General features: G+C 37.4%; 1 protein-coding gene across 16 annotated transcripts in view; it reads left to right on the forward strand.

Annotated features, from left to right (window-relative positions):
- Positions 1-8,527: 8,527 nt before the first annotated feature.
- MAB21L3 (mab-21 like 3) overlaps positions 8,528-13,004 on the forward strand; it is an 84,793-nt gene continuing 80,316 nt past the window's right edge. For 14 of the 16 annotated variants that reach the window (XM_060090338.1, XM_060090334.1, XM_060090336.1 and 11 more), the window contains exon 1: positions 8,534-8,614. The gene's annotated coding sequence lies outside the window, so the exon portion shown is untranslated. Of the gene's footprint in view, positions 8,615-13,004 lie in introns of all 16 variants that reach the window. The other 2 variants (XM_060090324.1, XM_060090331.1) reach the window with 1 other exon arrangement.

Raw genomic sequence — 13,004 nt, forward strand, 5'->3', positions numbered from 1 at the left:
TAGGCTTCTAGGTGCAATTAAGTTTCCATCAGTCAGATTCAGATGGAATTTGGAAGGTGGGAGTGAGGTGGAGACCATATTTGTGATGCATCGTTTTTTCCTGCTCTGGTCTCCAGGGATGGAGGCATTTGGTCTTGCTGAGGCAGTTTCACCAGAGATGTTGACAGGGGCAATATTGATTAAAATCTTGACAAGATTTTTTGCATAGAACCTGGCAAAATAATTCTAGTAAAGAAAAGTAATGATTTGGGGCTTCCCTCTTGGTGCAGTGGTTAAGAATCCGCCTGCCAATGCAGGGGACACGGGTTCAAGCCCTGGTCCGGGAAGATCCCACATGCCGCGGAGCAACTAAGCCCGTGCGCCACAACTGCTGAGCCCGTGCTCTAGAGTCTGCGAGCCACAACTACTGAGCCTGTGTGCCCCAACTACTGAAGCCCGCGCACCTAGAGCCTGTGCTCCACAACAAGGGAAGCCACTGCAATGAGAAGTCCGCGCACCGCAGCGAAGAGTAGCCCCTGCTTGCCGCAACTAGAGAAAGCCCGCGCACAGCAATGAAGACCCAACGCAGCCAAAAATAAATAAATTAAATTTTTTTTTAAAAAGGAATTATTCGAAAGTATTTAACAATCCCCAAAAATAAGAGCAAGCAGAAGGGACTCAACTTCCTAGATATTGAAACGTTTGAAGCCGTGGTGTCAGTGTAGCAATAGATAAGCAGATCAATAGAACATAATAGATCCCAGAACAAGACCAAACATATATAACAATTTGGCATTTTTTGAAGATGGCATGACAAATCAGTGGGAAAAGAACGAACTATTCGATTATTGATGTGGGAACTACTGGGTTTCCATATCAAAGAAAACTAAATTAGGACCTTCTCACCATAACAAAAATTCCAAATAAGTTGAAGACCTAAATGGAAAAAGTCAAAACTTTAAAACAACTATAAAGTGGTATAGGAGAATGTTCTTATGACCTTGGGGGATTGAGGGATTTTTCAGACAAGAAGTAAAAATCACAAATCATTTTTAAAGAGACAGATTGATATGTTTCACTGCATCTAAATTTAAAACTTCTTTGTGTATGACTAGACACACCACAAAGTTAAAAGAAAAGCAATAGATAGGAAGAAAATACTTGCAACTGCTGTAAAAAAAAAAAACAGGATCAATATCCAGAATATAGAAAGAACTGGTGCAGATGAGAAAGAGAAACAAAGTTTACAAAAATATTTTTAGGCAGTTCACAGATAATAGATGCTCAGCCTCAGTAGAGGATCAGAGAAATGCAAATTGAAAAAAGATTAAGTTATATAAAATCAATTAGATTGGAGAAAAAGTCTAATACCAAATTTTGAAGATATGAAGAAAAAGGAATTTACTTACATCCTGATAGTATAAATTTATTCATCAACTAGATTGTCAGTAGCAAGTGAGGTTGAAAAATGTAAATGTTCTATGACAGGAATTTTGCTTCTGTATCTATGTCGTGGAAGAGTTTTCAGCTATTTTGACTAAAAGTTTAAGAAAACTTTCACACTGTGACACACAGTACACACACATGCACATATCCACACATATATATATCACCAAAAAAAGTTTTATAAAATAATACTTACTAGATACATTGCATTGTATTTTCTATGGTATTATATTTTACTTTAAAATGAAAAAAATGGTGAAGACACACAAAAGTGATTTCACAATTCATATGCAAATCAAACCAAGCAGTTGGAAAAAGTGAAACAAAATTTTTGCTAGATCAAAGTTATTTCATGGTTAAATTCTTAAGTGAGTGACAGGAGTATTTGCCAGTTAAAGAGATTCAAATGCTTTTTAGGCCATACTTTACAGTCAAGACTGTTGATATTCTGTTGCAGAATTCTCACTGTTATTCCCACCCAAATGAAGTGTTATCCCTCTTCCCTATAGGTCTAAATTTCTCTTGGAAAAGAGCTTTGCATCTGTGGAAACATTTGGACTTCTCAGCTGAGACCCTAGAGCTCTGTAATACAAAGCTTAGAAGAGATTACTTATTTATTGAAAAATGTCAAGGGCAGATGTAGTCAAAGTAGTATTAAAATAACTTCAGTCTAGACTTTGCAGAACAATTGATTTTGAATAGAATAGATGTTGATGGAATTTCTTTGCTTCAAAATATAACTTCAAGAAATTGAGTGTAACGATTGTGTAAGATGGGCAAAAATGCACACAATTTGGAAGTGAGTTTAATCAATGAATGATTTACCAATATGTAGGCAGAGCTTCCAGAAACCACAGAACAGAAGGCAGTATGCAGAAGGAAGCCCATTGATACAGTCCACACAGCATAGGTCGAGGAGTGGATCCAGAGAGGTAAACTGTCCAGCACTGGGAAGCACTTGAAAGATGGTAAATATTTGTCATGTCAGATTAGGGTTTTTAAATTGTAGAAGCTACAATATGCTTGCCGATGATAATATAATAGATTCATTTGTTTCCTAGAGCCACTTTAATTATTAGAGATGCATTTCGCCATATATAGGATGTTTGCTTTCCTATTGGCTATTGCAGATGGCATGCATCTATTTAATTGTGTAGCAGGATCAAGTTATATGTATATGAATATAAGAGGGACTATAACATGTTTTACATTGCCTGCAACTGGAGTGTGATCTGCCAAATGACGTCCCTCAACCGCTCTGATTCTTTCAGTGGGTTCTGAGGAAATACTAGTAACATCAAGGGCAGCATTTCACCATATTGATGATCTTTCTTAAAGAAACAGGTTGACGATGATCCCCAAATATTTTAAAGTCTCACATCTCCCCCCACTAATTTCCCTGAAAATACAAAATAGAAGAATGGTGAACTGAAATGAATTGTTATGTCTATGATATGCTTGCCTCTAATACAGCAGAGTTAGATTGGAAAACTTAATTCTGAAGTTAACAGGGAAGAAAATTGGTAGAGAGCAGCAGTTCACTTTCAAATAATACACTTCCCGTACTATTTATTGTCATTAAGTTTTCCATTATAGTTTTCTCTGAATGGATGCTATAACCAAGAGAGAGGAGGAGGAAGAGGAAGAGTATTTTGCTTTTACTGGCAGAATGGCAGCAGAATAGACAGGTGGTTAAGAAATGCCAATCAAACTAACTTTTCCATAAAGACTCCCAAGACCCTTTTTAGTTTACATAAGTAATCGGGTGTTATATTAGTTTCCTATTGCTGCTATAACAAAATACCACAAACTTTAGACAACACAGATTTATTCTATTACAGTTTTGGAGGTTAGGCAACGAAGTGAATCATAAGGGGTTAGAATGAAGATGTCAGCAGGGCTGTTTTTTCCTGAGTTCTTGGTGTGGGGGGGCGTTGGGGGATATCCATTCCTTTGTCTCTTGCAGCTTCTCTCACAGCTTCTAGAGGCTGCAGCATTCCTCGCTCCTGGCCACATCACTCCAGTCTTGTTGTCTAACACGGCCTTCTACTCGCTCTGACCTTCTGCCTCCTTCTTATAAGGACCTTTGTGACTACATCAGGCCTACCCAGATGGTTCAGGCTCATCTCCCCACTTCAAGATCCTTAATCACATCTGCAAAGTCCCTTTTGCTGTAAAAGGTAACATTCACAGGTTCTGGTGATTAGCATGTGGCTATCTTTGGGGGCCAGTATTCAGCTTATCACAGGTGTCTTAAGTGTGTGTCATTAAAGTTTTCTGAGTAGATGAGACCTGCTGGAGTCATCAGTGTATAATTTTAAGTTTTATGGGAAAACCTAGTCATTATCAAGAGAAGCTGGACCCAGACCACAGGTAACAGCCTCAAATCTACTTTTATTATTGAGTTTATAGACCCAGTTGTCTAAGCCTGAAGTCTTCCAGTTACTGTTTGAAAGAATGAACTGCTTACAAAAGAATTTGAACCTACTAAGACTTTATTTCTGAGTTTTTTTTGTTGCTGTATCTTAACAATTTCCAGTAGTTTTCTTATCAAAATCAATTGTTATTATCTCTACCTTTGTTACATGCTCTTAAGCATCCTATACTTTTCCATAATTATAGTACTTACTGTGTAATTTAATAAACGATGATGTCTTCCCTACTAAGCCATAAGCTCTATGAAAATTGGGTGCATGTCTGTCTTTTTTCCTACTACATTCCTGCCCATAACACTGGACCCAGTGTTTATTAGGCATTCATATACTTTTAAAGAAATGCATGAATCCCTCACCTCTCTTTCCTGTGAGCTCAGTCAGTACACTGAACTCAAAAGCAACCAAGGGGGCTGTATCTTACTCATCTTAGTAATTCTAAGAACTAGCACAGTATTGGGGACATGGTAGGCATTTATTAAATTTTTAAATGAGTGAATACCTGGACACAAGGTAGTCAAGATTTGCTTAACTGACCTATCAAGTAATATTCTCAAACGGGATATTCTTCCCCAAGATCAATTTGAAAAGAAGGTCTATGGATTATTTAGCTCTGAGAAAACTACTCATAGGAAACTAGAAAAACCTTCATTCCACGTTAACCTTCCTATCACGTAAATCACCATTTTGAGCAAAGTTAAGAGTTAGGATTAGAATATGTTCAAGAGAGAAATGATCCCTTTTAAATGTCTACCTTGGTCTAAAATGTCTACCTTGAAAATAGAAGTAAGCAAAGAAGGGTTGATTATTAAATAACAATCTTGTCCATGTATTTATAGGCTTATTACTAAAATACGATTCTTCCCACTGAGTTGTAGGATAATTTTAATTTGGTGATTCTTTTCTTTTCACTGAGGCATCTCCCTCTCCCCATAGAGAGACGTTCTACCCTATGAAGGTATTCTTTGGAGGAATTTTTGGTATAACCTTCAATGTTGTAATATTCACATCTCCTAAAATAATTCATCTAGTGGAAACAACATGTAAAAAGTTCAGACTGTCAATTTGATTCCATGTGCTTGAGGGATCAGCCCAGTAAGAAAAAAGTTTTTAGGAGTTGGATCAATGTCTAGATTTTCCTGTTTGCTAGGTGATTCAGAAGCTGGCTTTAATGTTGACTAAAATATAAGTTTTCCTTGATTTATCAGAGGAATGCTTTGTCAGAGGAATGAATAAATACCTGAAAACAACTCAGAGTAAAGCCTAAGAGGAATGCTGGACAGTTACGCTAGTTGTACTTACTTCTCTCCTGCCATATCCAGAAACTATTTATTATTGGTAAGTTCCAAAGCATCTTCAAGGCCAGAAAATGCATTCAGATGCTGTTGAGCTATAGAATTCTATAATGATTGATTTGCCAATATCAAAGCAGAGTCAGAGCATAGCAGATGCATTTCTCACAGTGAAAGAATTTATTATCTTCCCAATCCAGTCCATCAGGAGAGAGATGAGGCTTGATAAGGATTTAACTGATAAAGGAAAGAATGACTTGGTAAAAAGTTGAAGACCTGGACAGCAGCAGAGAATTTGGGGAAAAAATCAGAGAGCAAAGGTAGTGTTGTTTTGTCTTTTGGAACAATGTATTTGAGTTAAGCAGAGGTATAGAATCATTAACAGGTTTTGTTGACAAAAGTGTCATAAAATGACATCCAATGAGAAGTGGAGTGACCACCTAGGCTTTGTATATCTTTAAATTTTCTTTCAAACCACCCAGATAGCTTCAAGTTTATCCTAGGAAGATGTGCACAAAAGATCAAAAGATTTCCTTAATTAATTTCTTTGTATCAAAAGATTATTTCAGGGAAAAAAATCATTTACTTATTCATAAAATATTTAGAGTACCTACTATGTGCTGTGTCCTATTCTTGGTGCTGGGTTAAAAGAAAGAACATGTATTGAGCATCACTCTAAACAGCTTCTATTTCTTGGTACATCCAATCCTCAGAAGTAAACTATGAAACGTATACTATGGATTCCATTTTATGGATGAGAAAACTGAGGCCCTAGTTAAGTCACCTCCTCAAATCAGGCAACTAATAGTTGGCAAAGCCTGGATTATCTGACTTCAGAGGCCATTTCTTTTTTTTTTTTTCTTTTTTTTTTTTAAACATCTTTATTGGAGCATAATTGCTTTACAATGGTGTGTTAGTTTCTGCTTTATAACAAAGTGAATCAGCTATACATATACATATATCCCCATATCCCTTCCCTCTTGCATCTCCCTCCCTCCCATCCTCCCTATCCCACCCCGTAGGTGGTCGCAAAGCACCGAGCTGATCTCCCTGTGTTATGTGGCTGCTGCCCACTAGCTATCAATTTTACATTTGGTAGTATATATATATCCATGCCACTCTCTCACTTCGTCCCAGCGTACCCTTCCCCCTCCCCGTGTCCTCAAGTCCATTCTGTACGTCTGCATCTTTATTCCTGTCCTGCCTCTAGGTTCTTCATAACCATTTTTTATTTTTAGATTCCATATATATGTGTTAGCATACGGTATTTGTTTTTCTCTTTCTGACTCACTTCACTCTGCATGACAGACTCTAGGTCCATCCACCTCACTACAAATAACTCAATTTCGTTTCTTTTTATGGCTGATTAATATTCCATTGTATATATGTGCCACATCTTCTTTATCCATTCATCTGTCGATGGACACTTAGGTTGCTTCCATGTCCTGGCTATTGTAAACAGAGCTTCAATGAACATTGTGGTACATGACTCTTTTTGAATTATGGTTTTCTCAGGGTATATGCCCAGTATTGGGATTGCTGGGTCATATGGTAGTTCTATTTTTAGTTTTTTAAGGAACCTCCATACTGTTCTCCACAGTGGCTGTATCAATTTACATTCCCACCAACCAGAGGTCATTTCTTCAGTGACTAAGCTATACCACTACAATTCTAGCGGGGCTCTTAAATTTTAGCCAGGCCTTATATTTTCCATAGGCTGTTTGATGATACTGATGATGGTGATTATAACTACTATGCATTGAGTACTATGCATTGAGTACCATGCACCATGTCACCATGTCAATACATTCTGTGGTTATGTCTTAAAATTCTCACAACAATTCTATTAGGTCGTGTATAATTCTTGCTCTGCTGATGAAAACAACGAAGCTTAGGGGCATTACATAACTTTTTCAAGGTCACAGCTAATAAGAGGCAGTGTTCAGTCTAGATCCCATTTTGTCTTATGCCAAGGCCCAGACATTTTGATTAGGCTCTTTCTGGAGGCAGAGCATTTTAAGGATTCTAATTGGTTAATGACTCTCCCTGTATTTTAGAAGCATTGAGGGTTTTTTTCTCTCCACAATTAAATCAGTAAAGGAATACATTTGTCAGTCAAAAATGTGGATTCAGAAGCTCATCAAGATTCCGACTCCTCATTAATGGGCCAAATCCAGCTATGATCTCATAGAGAAGATGGAAAAATTCTCCGTATCTCTGGAGTACCCTTTGAGGTTACTTTCATTATTCACTTTAGGGCAACTATTAACCTACCATTTCACCAAATATATTCAAGAAAAATTCACTGAGCGCCTACTGTGTACTAGGCATTGTCGTAGGCTTGGAGTTGTCAAAGGTCAGTCAGGTGGGTTTCTCAAGCTGTGAGCCTTCCCAGAGGGATTTAAGTACTACAAAGATGAAAAGGCCTTGGTGAAATTGAGATGGCCTCTGGGATCCAAGTTTGGGAAACTTGCTAGTGACAGAAATGGATTTCTTTTTCAATGAAAAATTTCTTGAGCAGTGAGGTCGCAGGCTGAGACTTTTGATAGTGATTTCAAGGAAGTCTAAGTTACGGAACTTTGGAGCTGTCCCTCACCCTATGCTTTTAATTATGCCAACAATTAAAATTAATTAACAGGCTAAAGCCTGTTATCTGGGGAGAGTAAGCGTGCTGCTATCAGCAAAGGGACACCTAAACATTTCCTCTTGTAAATACTCTTTCCCTTTATCAGTTAAAAGTCCAGTGTAAAGACCAGGCCTTCCCGACTGCCACCATTTTTTCCCCCACATTCCTCATTAAATTTCTTTATTTGATTCGTAATAACTTTTAGCTTTGGAGTAGTTCAGAATATTCCCAAAAGATATTTTAAGTACCCTCTGAAATCGTCACAGTATTGCAGGAATATGGTTTTAGAATCAAGAGAGATTTTTTTTCTCATTCTCATTTTCCTTTTCTTTGACATGAAATATTAATATCATTTTTATTATAAGTCCTTGTGCTGATTACTAAGTAATGTGTATGTAAAACTCCAGCTGCCAAGTAGGAGGGCTTCAATAAATTCTACTACCTAGAAACTGCCGAAGATTTTAAAACAAGGATTTAATACACACATTTTTTTTAAATGTTTAAAAATAAAGTGAACTCTCATGGTGCCATATTTTTTTCCAAAAATGAAATTGATAAGGAATGTTTCAAGAAAACATCTTTTCAATCTGGTCCAGTTCATCTGCCACCTAATCATGTAACTGAGGAAATAAGACTTTGGTAAGACCACTTCCTTCTTATCTTCCTTGAAGATCTGTAAGCTCCCTTCCCCCTTTCCCCTCCCACTTTCCTGAGGAATCCTGGTTTGGGGAGGAGCCGGTAGCCTCCTGGTGGGAGGAGAGGAAGGACTATAAAATCAATTTCCTCTAGCCCTGGACGGCAGATCTTCTCTCTTTCCCTTTTGGAACCAGCTTGGAAGGGTAAGTGTGGGAGGGAGGCAATTAGGGTGTGTGTGTGTGTTTGTGTATTTGTGTGTGTTTCCCATCTAGAGCTCTATAAGGGAACTGGGGAGAGGAAGCCACGAACACCGATTGCACCATTCTCTGGGCTGTAGGGAGAGGGGATGATTCTTGAGGATTCTTTCTGGCTGTAGGTGTGCTCAGGAAGACTGTGCTCTGGCCAGAGTGGCATCTGTGTTTAAATCGTTGAAACTCAAGGTAGCCTTAGGTGAAGGAACAGGAAGCAAATTCAGTTACAATATGTGGACCACCCTTAAGGTTGATGGACAGGTCTTACTGTTTTGAGAACAAACAAATATTACCACTCATTTGTATCTAGTTGTTCCCATGGGTTCTAGCCCTTGCCCTTTTCCCTTTCCACTTTATATACTCTCCCTGAGCAATCTCAACGCCATCCACTTTGAATATTGAATTTTATTATTTGTATCTCTTTTCTCTGATTATAAAAATACCAGTATGTTAACTTTAAAAAAAAAGAATCAATGGAAAGAAAGGTAACATGGAAAGTAAAAATTGGATGCACTCCCACCACCCAGAGAAGACCATTTTAACTTTTTCTACATGTATGGGTAATGTTGTGACCTACTTTTTTCTATCTATCAATAATATCACAAACATTTTTCTGTTATTAAATATTATTTTACTGTATAACTGTTAAAGGCTACAAAGTATTCCATCATATAGATGAATTGTAACTTATTTGCCAGCGTCCAATTGTTATTTAGTTTATGTCCATTGTTTCCTATTATAAATGAGGCATACAGAGAGTTAGCATACCCCTTATGTTTCCTTCATATAAATTTTAAGATGCAGACTCATTGGGTCAATGGGCAGGATTTCTTTAAAGTTTTGATGAAAATTATCCTGTCAGTTTACATTGCCCTTGTTAATAAACGTGAGGGCCACATTTCCAGCAGGCTTCTAAGCACTATTACCTTTTTCTAATTTTTGCCAAATTATCAAATTGGGGGACGGGCCAGATGAAGGAGTATCTCATCCTTAGAATTTCATTTGCATGTTTTTTTTTGCGGTACGCGGGCCTCTCACTGTTGTGGCCTCTCCCGTTGCGGAGCACAGGCTCCGGACGTGCAGGCTCAGCGGCCATGGCTCACGGGCCTAGCCACTCTGCAGCATGTGGGATCTTCCCAGACCGGGGCACGAACCCGTGTCCCCTGCATCGGCAGGTGGATTCTCAACCACTGCGCCACCAGGGAAGCCCTGCATGTTTTTGTAATTAGAGATGTAATCGTTTTTTTAAAAAAAATTAATTAATTAATTAATCTATCTTTGGCTGCATTCGGTCTTCGTTGCTGAGCGCGGGCTTTCTCTGGTTGCTGTGAGCAGGGCTACTCTTCATTGTGGTGTGCAGGCTTCTCATTGTGGTGGCTTCTCTTGCTGCGGAGCCCTGGCTCTAGGTGCGTGGGCTTTAGTAGTTGTGGCACGTGGGCTTCAGTAGTTGTGGCACGTGGGCTTCAGTAGTTGTGGCTCACGGGCTCTAGAGCGCAGGCTCAGTAGTTGTGGTGCATGGGCTTAGTTGCCCCGCGGCATGTGGGATCTCCCCGGACCAGGGCTCGAACCCATGTCCCCTGCATTGGCAGGTGGGTTCTTAACCACTGAGCCACCAGGGAAGTCCTGGGTTTTTTTTTTTTTTTAATGTTTATTAACCATTTGTATTTATTCTTCTATGGCTTGCCTACTCGGCTACTCTGCTTATTCTATATTGTGGAATTATGTTTTCTAATTTTGAAGTTTTTAATTTTTATTTAAAGTTTTCAGGACCTTCAGCATATGTTCTTCATATACACAAGTTTAGATAAATGTTGATCTCCTTTTTCTTCTGGTTTCTTTTGTGATTTGTTTTTATATGTAACTCCTTCATTTACTTGGAATTTATTTTGGTGTATGAAAGGATATAGGAGCCTGGCTTTTTTTTTTTTTTTTTATTCCTGAATAGCTGAGCATTTTTCTTTCATCTCAGTGGTTCATATTATCCCCACAGATTAAAAATTCCACCTTTATCTCAGAACCTGTAAGGATCCAGAGCTCGTGCATGGTCAGGGTTTTTCAGGCAGAAGAAGGGAGGTGGGTGGGAGGGAATGGGGCTTGGGAAAGGCAGAAAGTAAGACTTCAACTTTATGAGTAGTATTATGTCAATTACACTTTTTAAAAAAATCATTAGCAAAAAATGACAAATGTTTTCATTTGTGAAGTCTAGATGTATGGGTCTAGAATTATTTTCTATATTTTTCTGGTGCTCTGTAAAAAAATTTATGAGAACTGTATATTCCCTGGAAGTTTAAAAGAGTCACCAGTAAATTGAGCCTGACACCTTCTTAACAGTTTTATCATTTCTTCTATAGCGGTTGCCCTTAAAATGTTCTTACTTCTTTTGAGTGGATTTTCCTCATTAATTTTTTCTAGGACATTATCCACTTTATTCAGGTGTTGAATTAATTGGTATGTGGTTTAACAGAGTAATCTCTTTATATCTGTGACTATATCTTTCTGATTCCTATTTTGTATATTGTAATTGGCTTTTTTTTTACTTGATGAGATTAACTGAAGTGTCTTTGTGTTTCTGTTGTTTTTAATTATTTTTTAAAAATTTCCAGGTAGTTGGAATTATTTTGTATATAATCATTATTACTTTTTGTTGTTGTTTTGCACTGGTCAAAATATGTAGTCAGTACAGTTTCTTTTTAGAATATTTAAGATTCTCTCTGCCATGATTTTTCCGTGTTTTTTACGAGCACTTGATAAGACTGTTCATGTTTCTGTTTTAATTTTTGCCTACTTGATCTGCCAGGGACTGAAAGAGGAGTGTTAAAACTTCCCACCACAACTGTGTTTAGGCCAAATTCTTTTTGGACTAGTATTTTATGCTTTATATGATTATTCTTAATGTTAGTAATTGTACATGAAGATTCTTACTTGATTACTACATATTCACAATGCCTATTAAAAATAGCAGAAAATTGAAATGCCTGTGTTCCATATGCAAGTCTATAAGGGAGTTTAACCCACTGATATTTATTGTCATAATTGATATTTCGGGCTTCTGTCATCTTATGTTTTCTGGCTTGTATATTTTCTTGCTATATTATATATTTTCTATCTTTTTCTATATGAATTGTTTTTTTTTATTGTGATAAAATATACATAACATAAAATTTACCATTTTAATCACTTTTAAGTGTACAGTTCTGTGGCATTAAGTACATTCACATTGTTGTACAACAATCACCAGCATCTATCTCGAGAATTTTTTTCATCTTCCCAAACTGAAACTCTATTCAATAAGCACTAAATCCCCATTCTTTCTCTCCCCAGCCCCTGGGAACCACTTTTCTACTTCCTGACTCTATGAATTTGACTACTTTAGGTACCTCACACAAGTGGGATGGTACAATATTTGTCCTTTTGTGACTGGCTTATTTCACTCAGTAAAATGTCTTCAAGATTCATCCATGTTGTTGCATGTTGTCAGAATTTCCTTCCTTTCTAACGTCATGTACCATTCCATTGTTTGTATATACCATATTTTGTTTATCCATTCATCTATTGATGGGCACTTGGATTGCTTCTACCTTTTGGCTGTTGTGAATAATACTGCCATGAACATGGGCGTGCGATATCTGTCCAACTCCCTGCTTTGATTTCTTTTGAGTACAATACCTGGAAGTGAAATTTCTGGATCAGGTAGTAACTATATGTTTAATTCTTTGAGGAATTGCCATGCTATATTTCACAACAGCTACACGATTTTACATTCCCAACAGCAGTGTACAAGGGTTCCAATTTCTCCACATCCTCGCCAACATTTATTATTTTCTGATTTTTTAAATTACAGTTTTCCTAAAGGGTGTGAAGTGGTACTTCATTGTGGTTTTGTTTTGCATTTCCCTAATGATTAGTGATGTTGAGCGTCTTTTCATGTGCTCATTGGCTATTTGTAGATCTTCTTTAGAGAAATGATATTCACGTCCTTTGCCCATTTTTTAATTGTTTTGTTGTTGCTGAGTTGTAGAAGTTCTTTATATATCCTATATATCATTCCCCTATCAGATATATGATTTGTAAATATTTTCTCTCATTATGTGGATTGTGTTTTCACTTTCTTGACAATGATTTTTGATGCACAAGTTTTTTTGTTTTTGTTTTTTACGTCTTTATTGGAGTATAATTGCTTTACAATCTTGTGTTAGTTTCTGCTGTACAACAAAGTGAATCAGCTATATGTATACATATATCCCCATATCCCTCCCTCTTGAGCCTCCTTTCCACCCTCCCTATCCCACCCCTCTAGGTTTTCACAAAGCATGGAGCTGATATCCCTGTGATGCACAAGTTT

The sequence above is a fragment of the Mesoplodon densirostris genome, chromosome 2 (assembly GCF_025265405.1).
Source record: "Mesoplodon densirostris isolate mMesDen1 chromosome 2, mMesDen1 primary haplotype, whole genome shotgun sequence".
Taxonomy (NCBI): Eukaryota; Metazoa; Chordata; class Mammalia; order Artiodactyla; family Ziphiidae; genus Mesoplodon; species Mesoplodon densirostris.